At 52.0% G+C, this 18,186-nt stretch overlaps 1 long non-coding RNA gene across 1 annotated transcript; it reads left to right on the top strand.

The window, feature by feature from the left end:
- The first annotated feature begins 221 nt into the window (after window positions 1-221).
- Window positions 222-10,438, top strand: LOC122219962. The gene is made up of 3 exons (XR_006202619.1): window positions 222-563; window positions 9,583-9,741; window positions 10,215-10,438. It is a non-coding gene; the product is annotated as an uncharacterized LOC122219962 (long non-coding RNA).
- The last annotated feature ends 7,748 nt before the right edge of the window (window positions 10,439-18,186 follow it).

Genomic DNA, 18,186 nt, shown 5'->3' with positions numbered 1-18,186 from the left:
GGAGAGGTGACGAGTGTCCTGTCCCGTCTGAACTCCAGCCTGACCCCACGGCCCAAGACCAGTGGCCACTGGCCACTGGCCACTGCTTGCTCAATCCTCAGGGGCTGTGGGCATGAGGGCACGGACCCTCCCTTGAGCTGCTGTTTATGACCCGGTAAATCACTCATTGTCCCCACCCTCGGCCTTAACGAGGGCCAGAGCCTACTACGACACCCCAATTAACCACACCATCTGTTTCCCTTTAAGTGGAAAGAGTGTGGCTGGTGAGCAGGAGCCCAGAGCGAGGATGCTGTGCGGTGGGCTCAGGGATGGTTTTCTTCCCCGGAAAATGACTAACCACTCTCCCCACCATCTCTACTGTGCCTAGAGGGTGGCTCCCCTCCCTCAAACGAGAGAGCCTGGGGGCCCCCCCGGAGGACACAATTTCTATCCCACCGCAGCTGGCTTCTGCAGCAGGCTGGATTTAGGTTCAACAGTGACTCAGATGGGATGCAAGGGGGTGGGGGCCCACTGCGTGCAAGTTTCCTGGAGATTTGGGAGGCCAGATGTCAATGTCAACAAAGGTATTTGAATGCGGGAAAGGGCAAGAGGCAAGAATGGGAAAGGGAAGCCAGTGGTTGGTGAGATCATTCCTAGGCAATCTGTGTATTCTTTCACTGATCCATGGGTTTTTCGAGCACTTCCCAAGTGCCCAGCCCTGATTGGGCACAGAGACGTGTGAAGGAGGGCCTTCGGCGAGCCTGGAGGTGAAGGCTCTCCCTGGAGGAGGTGTGGACTTAAGAATTAGTCCATTTCAGCTCCAGCTCTTTCCTGGGTTCAACTCCCCAGGGTAGCGTGACAGCTAGTGTGAACATTGGAGCGATGGCTTGGGGATGTAAGCTGGAGACAGGAGTCAGGAAGCATCGGGAATAGTCGGTGCAATGCGTCAATGAACAAATGTTTAGGTGGGGAAATCAGAGGTCGTGTCAGAAAGCTGGGTGGGGGCATTCAGGCTGGGTAGCTGCCTGGGGAGTGTGTGGCCGAACGAACCCCTGTCTGAGTTAGGCAGAAAGCACCTTCATTCACTTCTCCCTCGAATATGGGAGCAATCACACAGCCTGCCCACTGTCAGCATCCACTTCCGCACCACGGCAGCCATACTAGCTGGTTAGAACCCTCTGTCCTTCCGAGTCCAGAACCAGCCTCATGCTTTTTACCTCACACACCGGTCCAGGCCCTCGCATCAGAACTGACACGAAATGAAAATCTACCTACCGTTCTGGATGGGGATTCAGACATGCACAAGGGTCTAAGGAAACTCCTAGAAGAAAACCCTCCAGAGGGAAGAGACAGTTGGGAGACAGTCTTGGCCAAGTGACAGTGCTTCACTCTCAGAAGGCAAGCAAGGGCAGTTCTTAACAGGGCAGGCGATTGTCACCAGGATGTGCTCTGGTCTGGCTTTCTGGTAGACCCGCGTCCACATCTCAGAGACAGAGCAGGAGACGGAGCTGGGAATAAAATACGAAGCCCAGGGCGTCAGGACTCTGTTGCGGGGAACAGGATCCATTGTGGTGAGTTTAAATGGAAGAGATTTATTCCAGAGTACGAAACTCTGCAGAACTACTGGAAGGCCAAAGAGACTCAAGGTTGAACTTACAGGAACAATTCTCAATGCCCACAGAACTGGGCCCCTAAAGAGGCTGCTGTGTCTTTGGCAATCGTGAGGTCACCAGCTCCAGAACCACATGCAGTGGCGTGATAGGAAGCTGCTTCTGTTGCTAGGTCCACACTGCACCTGCTGTGATCCATAGTAGTAGGTGGGCGGCATCTTTGGCCTCACCTTCTTTTTAATTTTTTTAAAATGTTATTTTAATTCCAGTGCAGTTAATATACAGTGGCATATTAGTTTCAGGTGTAGCGATTCAGCCATTCTGTATATGACTCAGTGCTCATCAGGATAAGTGTATTTTTAACTCCCTTCACCTATTTCACCCCTCCCCATCATCCACTTGCCCTCTGATGACCATATATTTGTTCTCTATAATTAAGAGTCTGAAACAAACAAACAACAAAAAAAAGAGTCCGTTTTCTTGGTTTTGTTTTGGTTTGGTTTATCTTTCTTTTTTTACCCTTGGTTTTCTTTCTTAAGTTCCACATATGAGTGAAATCAAATGGTGTTTGTCTTTCTCTGGCTTCTTTCGCTTAGCATTATACTCTCGAATTCCATCCATGTTGCTGCAGATGGCAGGATTTCATTCTTTTTTATGCTGAATAATATTCCATTGTGTATATACACCATATCTGCTTTATCCATTGATCAGTCGATGGACACCTGGGTTGCTTCCATAATTTGGCTATCGTAAATAATGCCACAGTAAACATAGGGGAGCACGTATCTCTTCAAATTAGTGTTTTCATATTCTTTGGGTAAATACCTAGTAGTATGATTTCTGGATCATAGGGCAATTCTGTTTTTTAATGTTTATTTATTATTTTGGAGAGAGAGAGACAGAAGATCTGAAGCAGGATCTGCACTGACAGCAGAGAGTCCCATATGGGACTTGAACTCACAAACCATGAGATCATGACCTGAGCCCAAGTCAGACGCTTAACAGACTGAGCCACCCATACTCTCCAGGGTAATTCTATTTTTAATTTTTTGAGGAACCTCCGCACTGTTTTCCAAGTGGCTGCACAAGGTGGCATTCTCACCAACAGTGTAGGAGGGTTCCTTTTTCTTCACATCCTTGCCAACACCTGTTGTTTCCTGTGTTGTTGATATTAGCCATTTTGACAGGTGTGAGGTGATATCTCATTGTGGTTTCCATTTGCATTTCCCTGATGATGAGTGATGTTGAGCATCTTTTCATGTGTCTGTTGGCAATCTGGATGTCTTTGGAGAAATGTCTGTTCATGTCTTCTGCCCTTCTTTTAATTGAATTATTTGATTTTTTGGTGTTGAATTGTATACGTTCTCTATATATGTTGGATACTAACCCTTTATTGGATATGTCATTCGCAAATATCTTCTCCCATTCAGTAGGTTGTCTTTTAGTTTTGTTGGTTGTTTCCTTTGTTGTGCAGAAGCTTTTTATTTTGATGGAGTCCCAATCATTCACTTTTGTTTTTGTTTCCCTTGCCTCAGGAGACATATAGAAAGATGTTGTTATAGCCAGTGTCAGGGAAAATTACTGCCTATGCTCTCCTCTAGGATTTTTATGGTTTCAGGTTTCACATTTAGATCCTTAATCCATTTTGAGTTTATTTTTGTTCATGGTGTAAGAAGATGGTCCAGTTTCATTCTTTTGCATGAAGCTGCCCAGTTTCTCCAACACCATTTGTTGAAGAGACTGTCTTTTTCTCATTGTATATTCTTTCCTGCTTTGTCGAATATAAATTGACCATATAATTGTGGGTTTATTTTTGGAATTTCTATTCTGTTCCATTGAGCTGGGTGCTTTATTTTTGTGTCAGCACCATACTGTTTTGATTACTACAGCTTTGTAATATAACTTGAAATCTGGAATTGTGATACTTTCAGCTTTATTTTTCTTTTTCAAGATTGTTTTGGCTATTTGGGGTCTTTTGTGGTTCCAGACAAATTTTAAGATTGTTTGTTTTAGGTCTGTGAAAAATGCAGTTGGCATTTTGATAGGGATTGCATTAAATATGTGGATTGTTTTGGGTAGTGTGGACATTTTAATATTTGTTCTTCCAATCCATGAACATAGAATATCTTTCCGTTTGTTCGTGTTGTCTTCAATTTCTCTCATCAGTGTTTTGTAGTTATCCGAGTATAGGTCTGTCACTTCCTTGGTTAAGTTTATTCCTAGGTATTTTACTATTTTGGGTGCAATCATAAATGGGATTATTTTCTCAATTTCTCTTTCTGCTGCTTCATTATTAGTGTATAGAAATGCAATGGATTTCTGTATATTGATTTTGTAGCCTGCAGCCTTACTGAATTCCTTTGTCAGTTCTGGTAGTTTTTTGGTGGAGTTGTTAGGGTTTTCTATATATAGTATTATGTCATCTGCAAATAGTGAAGGTTTTATTTCTTTCTTACCAATTTGGATGCCTTTTATTCCTTTTTCTTGTCTGATTGCTGTGGCCAGGACTTCCAGTACTATGTTGAGTAAAAGTGGTGAGAGTGGACATCCTTGTCCTGTTCCTGACCTTAGGGGAAAAGCTCTCACTTTTTCCCCATTAAGGAGATGTTAGCTGTGGGTTTTTCATAGATGGGCTTTATTGTGTTCAGGTATGTTCCCTGTAAACCTACTTTGCTGAGAGTTTTTATCATGAATGAATGCTGTACTTTTATCATGAATGGATGTTGTCAAATACTTTTTCTGCATCTACTGAAATGATCATATGGTTTGTACCCTTTCTCTTATTGATGTAATGTATCATGTTGACTGATTTGCAAATATTGAACCACCTTTGCATCTCAGGAATAAATCCCACTTTACTGTGGCGAATAATTTTTTTAAATGTATTGTCAGATTCGGATTGCTAATATTTTGTTGAGGATTCTTGCATCCATGCTCACTAGAGATATTGGACTGTAGTTCTCTTTTTTTGTGGTGTCTTTTTTTAAATGTTTACTTATTTATTTTGACAAGAGAGACAGAGAGCACCAGTGGGGGAGGGGCAGAGAGAGAACAAATCCCAAGCAGGCTTTGCACTGTCAGAACAGAGTCCAACCTGGGGCTTGATCTCAGAAACCGTGAGATCATGACCTGAGTTGAAAACAAAAGTTGGACCCTTAACCTGACTGAGCTATCTAGGCACCCCTTTTGTGGTGTCTTTATCTGGTTTAAGTATCAGAGTAATGCTGGCTTCATAGAATGAATTTGGCAATTTTCCTTCCTCTTCTATTTTTTTTTAAATTTTTTTTAAACGTTTTATTTATTTTTGAGACAGGGAGAGACAGAGCATGAACAGGGGAGGGTCAGAGAGAGGGAGGCACAGAATCTGAAACAGGCTCCAGGCTCTGAGCTGTCAGCACAGAGCCCGACGCGGGGCTCGAACTCACAGACCGCGAGATCATGACCTGAGCCAAAGTCGGCCACTTAACCGACTGAGCCACCCAGGAGCCCCATCCTTCCTCTTCTATTTTTTTGGAAAAGTTTGAGAAGAATAGGTATTAACTCTTCTTTAAATGTTTGGTAGAGTTTACCTGTGAAACTGTCTGGTCCTAGACTTTTGTTTGTTGGGAGTGTTTTGATTTACTGAGTCAATTTCATTGCTGGTGATAGGTCTGTTCCCATATTCAATCTCTCCCTGCTTCACTTTAGGAAACACTTTAGCAAGTGTTTCTAGGAGTGTATCCATTTTTCTAGTTTGTCCGATTGGTTCACATATAATTTTTCATAACATTCTCTTACAATCCTTTGTATTTCTGTGGTGTTGGTTGTTATTTCTCTCTGCCATTTCTGATTTTGTTTATTTGAGTTCCACCCCCCCCCCCACCCCCCTCTTTTGTGTTATGAGTCTGGCTAGAGGCTTATCAATTTTGTTGATCTCTTCAAAGAACCAGCTCCTGGTTTAGTGATCTGTTCTAGCTTTTTGTTGTTTCTTATCTCATTTATTTCTGCTCTAATCTATTATTTTCTCCCTTCTTCTGATTTGGGGTTTTGTTTGTTCTTCTTTATCTCCTTTAGGTGTAAGTTTAGGTTGTTTATTTGAGATTTTTCTGGCTTCTTTTTTTTTTCCAACTTTTTTTTAAATTTATTTTTGGGACAGAGAGAGACAGAGCATGAACGGGGGAGGGGCAGAGAGAGAGGGAGACACAGAATCGGAAACAGGCTCCAGGCTCCGAGCCATCAGCCCAGAGCCTGACGCGGGGCTCGAACTCACAGACCGCGAGATCGTGACCTGGCTGAAGTCGGACGCTTAACCGACTGCGCCACCCAGGCGCCCCTGGCTTCTTTTTTTTAAGATTTTTAAAAATGTTTATTTATTTTTGAGAGACACACACACACACACACACACACACACACAGAGTGCAAGCGGGGGAGAGGCAGAGAGAGAGATGGAGACACAGAATGTGAAACAGGTTCATATGAGATCATGACCTAAGCCGAAGTCAGATGCTTAACTGACCAAGCCACCCAGGTGCCCCTGGGCCTCACCTTCTTGACCCTCTTGGCCAGCACTGCCTCAAAACAACAACAGCAAGAAGAAAAAACACCCCTGCCCCTGTCCCTGCCCCTTTTCCCAGAAAGCAGCAGCAGCACCTGCAGAAGTGCAGCCTTTCAAATCTTATGCAATTGCATCCGATTGGCTGACTCTGAATTATATCCTGAATCTTGACAGCAAGGGATACTGACAAATGTAGTGTTTTGTTTATTTACTATTATAATTGTTATTATTTACTTTTCTTGTTTCTTCAGTCTAGGTGGGGCACCTAGCAGAAGGTAGAATGGATTAAGATCCAGTCTATAATGTCCCCTGCACACTGTCTCCTAGACTTCTGTAAGATGCTAGGTGCAGGCAGCTGTGTTCTTGGATTCTGCCCCAGGGAAAGGCAGAGGGCGATGCATTCTCCCACCGTAACACAGACCACTATACAGCTTTGGCACCTTGAGGGCTCAGGCACATCAACCGTGCCCTTTGTGGGTGGTCCTGGGGCGAGGTTTGGCACCAGGTCATTGCATCAGATGAGAAAACTCCTAGGCCTGTCCAGGAATAGTTGGTGGGATTTTGGAAGCAGCTGGGACCAGCAAATATTGGTTATTGGGGTCTGAGTGATTTTAACTCCTAGCCAGATCTATCTTTGGAAACACTACCATGAGCACCTAGGACGTGCCAGGCACTGCGTCGGGGGTTGGGAATACAGAGAGGAATGGAATACGGTCCCCGCTGCCCTCTTTGTGGCTCCTTTTCCAGCCTGAGAAGAGATGTGGAAAGCAGATAAAAGGATGCCCATGGCATTGAGGGTGCACAAAGGAGAACAGGGGAGCTTCCCAGGAGAAGTGACATTTGAGATGAGTCCTGAAAGGCCAAGGATGCTGGGAGGAGGCGTGGGTAAGGGACAAGGGCACAAGTGAGAATGACAGCGGAGTCTCAGAGAGCCGGGCGTGAAGAGATGTGGGGCAGGAGACCACGTTTGGGAAACCAGACTGGGGGTTTCTGAAGGGGCGAGTCTCAGCCTCCGCATCCAGACCGGGCTGGCGTTCCTGTGCTGGGCACCTGTGTCTGGCCAGTGCTGCAGTCTGTTCCCTGCTCTTCTCAGGCTGCAGGATGGGGTTTGCTGCCTCTGCTCGCATAGACTGCTGGGAATGACTCACGGTTGAGGAGGAGCCGGGGAAGCCACGGGGCCTCTGCCCAGGCTGGAGGCTATGTGGAGGCCTCTCCCCCAGGGGTGGTGGCAGCGGAAGAAACTAGCCCATGTGGACAGGGTGGCCCCTGTCACTCTGCTCTGGGCCTTAGAGGGAGTTAATGGAACCCCTGCCCCTGGCTCCCTCCCCCAGTCCTCCTTGGGCTCTGCGTCCCTCCAAGGCAGGGCTGCCCCTCCCTCCCTGCATCCCACTCCATCCTGACGGCCAGCCTCCCTGGCTTGGGTGGCTAAGGGTACCGGTGGTGGGGTCATTACAGGACACCGCTGCCCGAGGGTCAGAATAGAGGAGGCCCAGCTGTCAGCTGGAACCCATCAGAAGCCCAACCAAGCCCTGGCAGCAGGCGGCAGCGGGGAGGGCAGCTAATGAGAAAGGTGTCCCTGTAGCTGCAGTTTCTTAACCCTTGCCACCCCCACCCCCTGTCACCAGGGTGTGTCCTGAGATTTTCCCATGGTGACAGGTGACTCCAGGTCCCTCATTCCTCAACCCAGGTTGTTGGGAGGGGGCTGGCTTAATTTGATGGAGAGACCCTGCCCCTGCCTTAGGGAAGGGAATGAAACAACGTAGCTCTTGTTTTCAGGGAGACCTTAGTCTTTTGGAAAAAATGTAGTTCAGAGCTAGTCTGAAGGGGGAGACACAGCCCTGCCCCCAGGGAGCCCCAGTCTGAGGGGAGACAGAGCCTTGCCCTCAGGGAGCCCCAGGCTGAGGGGGGAGACACACAGCCCTGCCCTCAATTTGCTCAGCGTCAGAGATGGGAGAGGTTTTGTCTTCTTATGAAACTAAGACATCCATATAATAGCACTTTTGACTTTCTTTGAGATTTTGTGAAGAACCAGCAACTCGAACACACATCCTCGTCCTCTCAAAATCTGGGAACGAGGCGTCTGCAGATCCAGATTGCCGTCACTAGGGGACAGGTTTGCCCTGGTTGCCCTCTGAGGGCCAGCTGCCCTCCTCAGCCACCTGCTTTTCTAAGACCTCTCCTCATCCCGAAAACCACTCAGCGAGTGGGTTATTTTCAGGAGCTCATTCAACTCCTTCTTTGGTATCCACGTAACTTATGTAACTCATGGCTTTCAATTAACAATTGAAGTGGGCGAGCAAGAGCACAAAAGGAAACATGTCTACGTGCAACTGGCCTTTCTTCAACTGCGTGGTTTAGATGTCCGTGATTTATTTTCCACAATTAGCGGCTGGCCTTCTCCCAGCTTCTCTCTCAGTTCTGATGGTAGGACCCGCCGCTGGCTGGGCACGGCAGCCTGGCGAAGCTGTCTGAGGGCACCCTTTCCTCTGCTGGGATCACCGAAGCGTTCGGGCCTCTTGGTTACTGGACTGCCCAGGGTAATTATAAAGCTCTCCAGGGAGAGAGGTGGGGTCCGGGCCGGCAGGCAGGCCGAGGAGGAAAGGCTCAGAAGTGCCGGTGCTTTTGCGGGACTTTGCTGTACTCTTCGGCTTTAGGCAAGTTATTCCACCTCTGGGGCCTCAATTTTCTCATCTGTTAAATGGGAGCGAGCAATGGGGTTAGGTGGTCCCTAGAGTCCCCTGTGCCTGGACTTTGATGCTCTTGCCTGCTTCCTTTCCCACCCCCACTCTGGGCTCTCCCAACACCCTGTCGTGGTGACGGTGGGTGCGTTAGTCACAACCTTGGTCAGCAATCGATGCAATCAACAAGCGTACCACCAGGCAGCCTTGTGCGGTGGCCGAAGGGCTGCTGCCCGCATTTTTTTCCCAGCCTTAGGCTGGCACTCTGATGCCTGAGGATGGTGTGGGTCCACAGCCCAGGGAGGCTGTCGGGTCACATTTCCTGGAACCCTGAGCCGGCTTCTGGACTCCACCCTAAAGGAGCACCCCCGGCACAGTGAGCTGAGCACGTACAGGGGGCTGGAGACACGTGAATGCCACGACCATCAGATATGTACTGAGCCATGTCCTGGGTTGGGCAGGGGGATGACTTAGATGAGCGGGTGGATGTGGCTCAGTTCTTCGTGATATTTAGAGGCATGTACGTGGGCTCTGATGTCAGTCTCCGGGTTCAAATCTTGGTCTCATGCTGCCTTGGGCAAGATACGGGGCATATATCTTGGTTCGTCCACCTGGAAAATGGGAATGCTAATAGACGTACACCAACAGGTAAGGATTGGATGAGTCGGTCAATATAAAGTGTTTAGAGCCCAGGGTGTGATTATGACAACTTTTGTTTCCTGAGCACCAACTCTGTGCCAGGAAGTGTCATGACATGTGGTGTAAACCAAATCCCTTACAGGGCAGGAGAGAGATCGGTTCTGGCTTGGCTGAGGAAAGAGGCCCCAGGCAAGCGTTGGTACCACAGTTCGGTCTTGAAGGATAGAGCTAAATACAGAGATGGCACTGGGCAAGGGCATTCCGCGAGGAGGGGACAGCATGAACAAAAGCATGGAGGCAGGTAGGCAAAAACTGTGTTGAGGGCAATCCGAGAGGGCTGGAGAGATTACAGTATAAGGGACATAAAATTGGAAAGTGGACTTTAGCCAGGGGAATCCCTAGAGCATGGAATGAGGCCTTTCTCCTGTAGGCAAAGGGGACCCCAGATGGTTGTTGGGTGAGGGGATCCTGTGGGGGAGGTGAGGCTGTTGTATTTTTTTTTAATGTTTATTTATTTTTGAGGGGGGGGGGGTAGGGGCAGAGAGAGAGGGAGACACAGAATCCGAGCCGTCAGCACAGAGCCTGATGAGGGGGCTGGAAGGTACGGAACCAGAAGATAGTGAGCAGCTGAGCCAAAGTCAGTCGGATGCTTAACCGACTGAGCCCCCCAGGCAGCCCTGAAGCTGCTGTATGTTAATGAGACAGCAGGACCAGTTTCCCTGGATGTATGAGATCAGCGATAAGAATGACAATAGGAAAACTCTCTTTTTGCAGATTACAAAGCCCGTGGGGCGTGCTTTCAAGACCACACCTTGGCTGACAACCCGGAGAGGTGAGTTAAGCAGGGGTCATCACCTTCACTTTATAGATTGGAGGATGAGGGCTCCTCCAAAGTCACCCAGCGTAGCCCAGCAGGGGCCAGGAGGGCTCTAGGTCCCCTTCGGAGGCTTCCGCCCTGTCTTTAGGGCTTCGCAGGCCTCTAAGTGTGTGTGCGTTGTGGGGGGCATGAGAGTGCCTGCGCCATGAGCCACGCCCCCCCTGCCCCTGCTCCCCTGTCAAGCCAGCGCTGGGTCTGCTGCACTTCTGGCTCACTGTGGTGGGTGGGGGAGGGGGAGACCTGTCCTGAGCACACGGTAGGTGGGCATCTAAACCCCTGCAGATAGGTACTGAGAACACTGGTGAGTTGAGTGGGGGCTGACTGAGCCACTGCCAGGAGGTGTGGGAGGGGGACAGGCAGGTCGCCAGGGGGTCGGGTGTGTGCATACATAGCCCTGCCCTGACAATAAACCCTTTGCTTCCCTAGAAGCCCCAGCTAAGCAGCAGCCAAAGATGGGTAGAATGGGTGGAAGCTTCCATTTGCTTTCCTGCCAGACTTCTCTGGGCTCCTGCCGCAGGGCCAGGAGTCTGGCTTCTGATGTCTGATCTTAGCTCTTTCCTCTCTTAGGATCCCACCTGCTTGGCTGACATGCCCTCCCCTTCCACGCTGGGGGCTTCCTGCTCTGATGTTCATTTTCCAGGTCCTGGAGTTCCCCAACAGAGCCTGGGGGTGAGGAAGGAAATCGTAGAGCCCTGGCTTCCTGAGCCCTGCCCATGCCCCCCTGACCAGTCCAAGTTCATCTACCTTTCTAGGGGATCCAGCCCAGGGCACGCCGCTTGGCACAGCCTAGGTAGCATATGTTGGCTTCGTCTGCTTGGAGAGGGGAGGGGTGATTCTTCCCAGAGATAGGGAGCCGGCCTTCATAAGCTGCACACGGCAATGGGTTGAGGGGAAGAGGGGAGAGGTGCGGGCATGCATGCCCCAGCCAGCCCTGGAAGATGTGTGCATCATGGCCCTAAAGGCTGGGCAGATATGGACTGTTTATTCATTCACTCATTCATTATTCCTTTGCATTTACCTAGTACCTCCTCTATGCCAGGTACTGTGCTTGGGACTGAGCACTTAATGACAAGCAGGATAGATGTGTCTTTTCCCTCCTGGAGCTCCTAGCTCAGATGGAAGGCTGATGAACAAACAGGCCACCCCAACATACCGATCAGTGCCAGGAGGGGAGAGATAGGGGGCCCCAGGAGAGCAAAGAGGGGGCGGGGCAAAGACCCGCAGGCTGATGAGTGAGCTGGGAGGGGGGGCCTGGAAGGAGAGGAGGCATCCTGGGATGCGGATGGGGAAGGGCCTCTCTGTGGGGCAAGATCCGTGGCCTGAGGGGGGCGGGGGCAGCGGAGGTGAGGTATAGTGGCAGCAGGGACCAGGTCTCACGAGTTGTGCTACATTGAAGAATTGTCTGGAGGGCACTGGGAAATCTTTGACAGGCTTTGGGCGAGGGCTGGACGGGATTTGACTTGTGTTTTGGAAAAATCCCTTTGGCTCAGATGACAATCAGGTTGGAGGGCGCCAGAAGGAAGCCCTGTACCGTGTTTAGCTCCAGAGCAGGGAGGAGCGCCTCTTGGACACAAGCCCCATGAAGGCAAGATGGTGGCCCTCTTGTTGGCCCACAGGGCCCCGGGGAGTGTTGCCCAAGTCCCAAAAGGGAGGCCATGTGGGGTCCCGGGTGATGGCTGGTCTTCTCATCCACGGGGTCCCTTCCTCCGGCTGAGGTGTAGCCACTGCAATCGTGGCCCAACTCTCTGGCACCATGGGGGAGAGTGGGCCCCATTCTGGGTGGAGGCTGCCAGAAGCGGGTGGGAGACCTCTTGGATGAGGCAGGGAAGAGCCAGTTGTCAGAGAAGGAGATGCTTTGCATTAATCCATTAATACCTGCATCCCCGTCCCCCCCCGCCCCCCACCAGGTGATTAGTTTGGCCATTAAGAGTAAAACCAGGTAGTTCCCATTGCTTGGGGGATGGGGATGTTGGGAGGGAGACTAGCTTACCCCAGAGTAAGCCCAGCTTGTGAAGAGGGCTGATGGAACCCCAGGGATGGGAGAGGAAATGAATGTCATGGTCAAGGGGTGTGTGGAAGGATGAGCTGGACTTCTAAGGCTTCCTGCCCTGGGAAAGATGGCGGCCTCTGGGGCTATCCTCTGCACCTGAGCTCCTCTGTAGGCCGCCTGTGTGGGCTAGGGGATAGGATGGATGTCAGTGATTCAGGAATCTTCCTTCTCCTCTGCTTCCCCACACAACCCTCTCTTCCAAGGGGAGAGGGGAATGGGAGGGCACAGGAGGTCTGTTTGGCCGGGCCCCCAGTTCAGCCAGGCCTGGGAACCCTGCCCAAGGCACCCGAGACAATGCCGGGAATGGAGGCTGGCCTGGCCAGAGGCAGGCCCCGGGAGGGGGCAGGAGCAGTGTCCACTCCATTCACAGCCCTGGCCCTGTCATGGCATGGTGGCTCTCAGCACCACCCCCGACTCTTGGGCTCCCTGCCCAGTCCCAGTCTTCTGCCCACCCACCCCTTGGCAGCTAGTAGCCATGCCATTCTCCCAGAAGGCCCCTCTCCTGCCCAGCCTGGTCCTAACCCCTGGGGGATGGGTGCGTATGCGGGTGCATGTGTATATGCCTGTGTGAGTGTGCCCCAGGGTGTGTGTGTGTGTGTGTGTGTATGAGTGTGTGAGTGTATAACAGTAGATGAGTGAGTGCATGTGTGTATGAGTGTTGGTGCTCATGTGTCTATGGGTGTGTGAATGTGTATATGAACGTGCGTGAGTGCATGTGTGTAAGTGGTGTGGAAGCCATGACTCGAGGAGCTCTGCCCTCTCTCCCTAGCCTCCCCGTCCCCCAGCCATTCCCTAGGGATGCAGTCCAGCATTTCTCAGGACAGCCTTCCTTCAAATGGTTCACCCCCTGCCCCACCGGTGCCATTTACTTTTCCCACCCACACAGCCTTGTATTCAGCGTGGAAAAAGCATCCCCATCTCTGGGAGCCTCCTTCTTCTATAGAACTTGGGAAGGACCCTGTGTTTCTTCCACCTGGCCAGCCAGAGTTCCGGGGGAGACGGGCCCCGCTTCTGGGACTCTAGGCTGGTGGGGTGGTGATGGAGATAGGCTTCCCAGTTCCCAGCCCCGAGCCTGGCCTGGATTTCCCTGGAAGGGACACAGAGGGGGAGCTCTGGCTCACAGGAGAACTGGGATTTGGTTATTAAACCAAGTTGCAAGTTCAGTCTGCTTTCCGGCCAAATTTTCTTCCCGCCTCCCTTTCTCCTCAAGATAATAGAAATATCCGGGAGAGGTTCCTTTCCTCCCTGGCCCTGCTATTGGCCAGGCCCTTGTCATGGCAGGCACACCCCCTGGGCCTCGGCCAACTCCACCTCACCCCCACCCCACAAGAGGGAGCAGTTACATCAGCAGCTCTCTCCAGCTCCAGTCCTCTCTGGGAAAGGCCTCTGATCCATTCCCTGAAAGGACTGTCTCATCCTGAAGGAAAGATGTCATCCCTGGCCTGGCCTCATGACCTCTGACTGTCCCTGACCCTGCTAACAGCAGGGATTGGTTCCGGTAACATTATGTCTGGACTTCAATCCTGGTTTAGCCACTTTCCAGCTGTATGATGTTGGGCAAGTCACTTAACCCTTTCTGGGTCTCAGTTTCCCAATCTGTAACTGGGGATGACAATAGCACTGCCTTCATAGGTTTGTTCTGGGGATTCAATTAGTTAATTCAATGAGTTAATATTCATACGGGACTTGTGCTTTATCTTGCACTATATAAATATTGGTCAGCTAAATAACCACTTCCCTAAATGATGGCTAAGGAATAGGTGGATGGATGGGTCACTGACCCTCTGACTCCCAGCTTCCTGCCTCAACTCTTACTCTTTCAAGAAATTTGTGTTTTTAGTGTTTATTTATTTTTGAGAGAGAGAGACAGAGACAGAGCATGAGTGGGGGAGGAGGAGAGAGAGAAGGAGACACAGAATCCGAAGCAGGCTCCAGGCTCTGAGCTGTCAGCACAGAGCCCGACACGGGGCTCGAACTCATAAACCGTGAGATCATGATCTGGGCTGAATTTGGATGCTTCACCGACTGAGCCACCCAGGCGCTTCACTCTTTTTTTTTTCTTTTTTTAAGTAGGCTTCACTCCCAGCACAGAGCCCAATGCAGGGCTTGAACTCATGACCCTGAGATCAGGACCTGAGCTGAGATCAAGAGTCGGATGCTTAACCGACTGAGCCACCCTGGAGCCCCAACGCTTATTCGTATCCTGGCAATTAGCCATTACCCTACATGGACCCCAGGAGTCTCCGCCTTCTGCCCCCTTCTTCAGGGTCGAAACCCACCCTACCATTTAGCCCTGACAATGGCACTTGATCTCCTGGGACAGGGATATCACAGCAGAACATGGAGTCCGGTGGGGGGGGGGGGGCTTGGGGGGCTCAGAAGAAAGTCTCTTACCCTGGCCTGTCTCCTCACTGCTCTGTGGCCACAGCAACCCTCCCCCGAAGGTGGCCTGAAGGAGAAAGAGGTGCCATGTGGCAGGTGTCTCTGCAGTGTCTTCTAGGTCTTTGCTGTTCTGGGGAGAGAGAGCGGCAGCTTTGCTTACTGGCTGGAGAATCTAGGTTTTGGTGTGAAGACAGGAAAGATTCACTCGTGGAAACTCACCCACCTTCTTGAAACAATGATCCTCATCCATGACCAGCCGCTTACGCCGGGATGGGGCAGTAGCTGGGGGTGGGGGTGGGGCTGTGCTCCACCTGGCAGGGGTGGTAGAGGGCTTCTCTGTCCTCCTGACCCCCCCTCCCCCGGCTTCTCCCCCCTCCCCAGTCCCTGATCCCACTGGAGGGAGAGATCTCAGCCTTACCTGGTTTCCCCTACATCCCTCCTTCTCAAAGGCCACGTGGAGTCTTGGCCAGCCAAGAGCCCCAGGTACCCCACACTGCCCTTGGCCTCCACCTGGCTCCACAGCAGTCTCTCTCTCCACCCCACTCTTGTGCTCACTGTGGGTGGGGAGACTGAGGCAGCTTTTCCCCTGAGCCTGATGGAGCCTGCCTGACCCCTGGCTTCTCGGTGCTCCGGGTCCTTGGGTTCAATTCAGACTTTTCAACTTTTGTCACGAGGAACCACTCTGTGCTCTCCTGCGCTTGGTACTGGGGCACAGGGATGGAAAAGGCCCAGGTGGTCCCAGTTACCAGGAAGTTCCTCAGCCAAAGAACATCCCTCAGAGAGAAGCCGAGGGCCTCGAGATTCCTTCTTTCCCCCTTTCTCCCTTCTTCCCTCCCTCCTTCAAACATGTACCGAGCCCCTCCATTGTAGCAAGTGTGTACTAGGCCCTGCCCTGAGGTTCAGGGGGAACCTGGCTGCAGGACCCACACAGAGCTTTTCTGGGTTCCACAGCCCTGCTCGCTGGGGGCGCCCTGAGGGAGAGGCTGAGGTGTCTCCCCCTCGCAGGGTCTTCGGCATTCTTTGATTCATTGATTCATAGTTGCTCAGGGGGTGCCTGCTAGGTGTGTGTTCTTGCCCTCTAAACTGGGTCCCTGTGGACCAGGAGCAGCTGCTTTGGGGAAGAGGGTTCCTGCAAAGCCAGGAGCCCAAGTGCGGTCGGAGGCTGGCCCCGGGCTGAGGCAGGATGGGCCTCTGCAGTTGCTGTGACTCACGGGGAAAGCAGGGCCCCGGAGCCATGGAGAAAGGAGGCTCTGAGGATTTCACTGCTGCGGCAGGAGAGAAGGCCCAGGAGAGTGTCAAGTATCTTGCCCAAAGGAAGACAGGAATTCAAAATTTGCGGAATCCCTGACTCATCACTGGGGGTGGAGAGAGGTGGGAAAAGGCTGGGCTGCCAGCGCCTTCCAGGGGGACAGTGAGCTCCCGCCTCACAGAGTCCCGTCACTGCTAGCCTCCTCGCCCTCCCTGCCATCAAGTTCTCCCTGCCATCCAATTGTGGTCTCTCCTGCTGTGTTTTTGGGTGTCCTTGGTGGAGATGGGCCGCACTGGGCCCCGGCGCAGGGCCTAGCCCTATCCCTTACCTGGTACTGTCGCAACCCACCTGGGACCGGGGTTAGTTCCCGGAGACAGCTTCATCCTTAGCTCCCAGCTAAGCCTCCACCTTTATTTCTAGGGTTGTCTGAGTCTTAGAGGGCAGGGGGAGGGGATTTTTCTGCAAATGGAAGGCGCTGTGTTTTAGGAAAAACATGCAGCTGCTCTGTGTCCCCGGGGTCTGACGGCCCGGGGCCTCACGTGAGGTCTGTCAGACTGAGGCGTGGACACACACGGGTGGGGCCCTGCAGAACTTCATCCAGAAGGAGGGGGGTCAGGAACTTTCCTGATGCTGGGCCCAGTACGGGTGACTGAGGGCACTGGGGTAGAGAAAAGTGGACCCCTTCCTGCACGGTGGGTGTGGAAGACACCTCCTGCCCCTGACTGGAGCTGCAGGACCCCACAGGGTTTTCCTCTCACTGTCTCTATCTCCTTTTGTTCACTCTCCCCACCCCCCTTTTCTGTGTCTGTCCCTTTCTTCTTTCTCTTATCCTTCTATCTTTCAGCCACTGGCACTTCTGTCAGCCTCTCCTGTGTTTCTGTGTCTGTTTCTCTCCAGGCCCCATGCCTGGGCCTCTTTGTGCTATCTGGTGCAAGGAGAACCCCCTTTCTCCACCGGCATTTCCACCCCCTGGACGCTGGGTGACCCCTGTCTGCCTGAGTGTGTATGTGTGTGTGTGTGTGTGTGTGTGCGCGTGTGCGCGTGTGTGTGAAGGTGGCTGTTGGAAGAGTCGAGGCCGGGCAGGCTGGGGAGGGTCTGGCTCAAGGTGGAGGGGCTGGGGGCTGGGGCTGGGCTGCTGTCCCTCTGGGTGGTGGGTGGGCAGAGTCAGGCTGTCTAGGCAGAGGCAGCCGCAGCCCTGCACCAGGGTCTCTGCTCGTTCTGGGAAAATGACAAGAGCCAAGGGCCCACAAAGCATGTTGTCTGCTCCCCAGGTCTTTGCCCCTGTCCCTGCTGCAAGCTGGCAGCCGCACTCTCTGAGGCCAGTCCTGCCTACCTGGTTTGGTAGGGGTCCCTTCTTTGATTATCTGTTGTCCCCAGGCGGGAGGCAGGGACAGGGGCCACTCTGGGTCAGCGGCACACATGCTGGGCCTGCTGACCCTCAGGAATGTCACCCACACCTCCCCTTGCCAGCTACCTACCCATCTTTTCCCCCTGCAGGTGCTGGCCAGGCTGGTTGGCCCTGTATCCCCACCCCAGCTTGTTCTTTTCTACAAGTCTTTGCAGAAGTTGGGTCTCCTGTGTGGGCAGCTCGCCCTTCCTTCACTCCATTTCTTAGGCTTCAGCTTCCAGGATGCAATTCACCTCCTCTGGGAAGCCTTCTCTGATTGTCTGTCCCCTTTGCCTCTCAGCCCATTCCTCCTAGGCCCTGCCACCCATGGTGGACACGCTGTGTGATTGAGACCCAAGTTTCCTGGCCGAGTGCTGGCCCAGGGAACAGGCTGGGGCAGGGGGAAGTGGGGCGACGGTGCCGACCACAGCCCAGCTTCCGCACTTCCTGTGCAATGGTCACTTCCCTCACACAGCTGCCCTTTCAGGTAGAGTTCATTATTCCCATTTGACAGATGAGAAACCTGAGGCTCTGAGAGATTAACCAGTTTACCTGAGGTCACACAGCAACGCCCCCCAAACAAGACGTTCTCAAAATGATGTGGGAATGGCAGGGTCTTCTGGTGTAGAGGGAAGCAGCCCACATTCCATGCCCGGGACTCAGTGCATCTCAGCTCCTGGAAAGTTTAGGTGTTGCTACTGGAGTTTGGGACAGAGGCAGGAGAATGAATAAAATGACTCCCTGAGTGCTTACCTTGGTTTAGTCTACTCTCTTTGCCTTCCCTGTGAGATGTCCCAGCAC

Source organism: Panthera leo, chromosome B2 (genome assembly GCF_018350215.1).
Source record: "Panthera leo isolate Ple1 chromosome B2, P.leo_Ple1_pat1.1, whole genome shotgun sequence".
NCBI classification, from domain to species: Eukaryota; Metazoa; Chordata; class Mammalia; order Carnivora; family Felidae; genus Panthera; species Panthera leo.
This window is presented reverse-complemented; position numbering and strand designations above follow the sequence as displayed.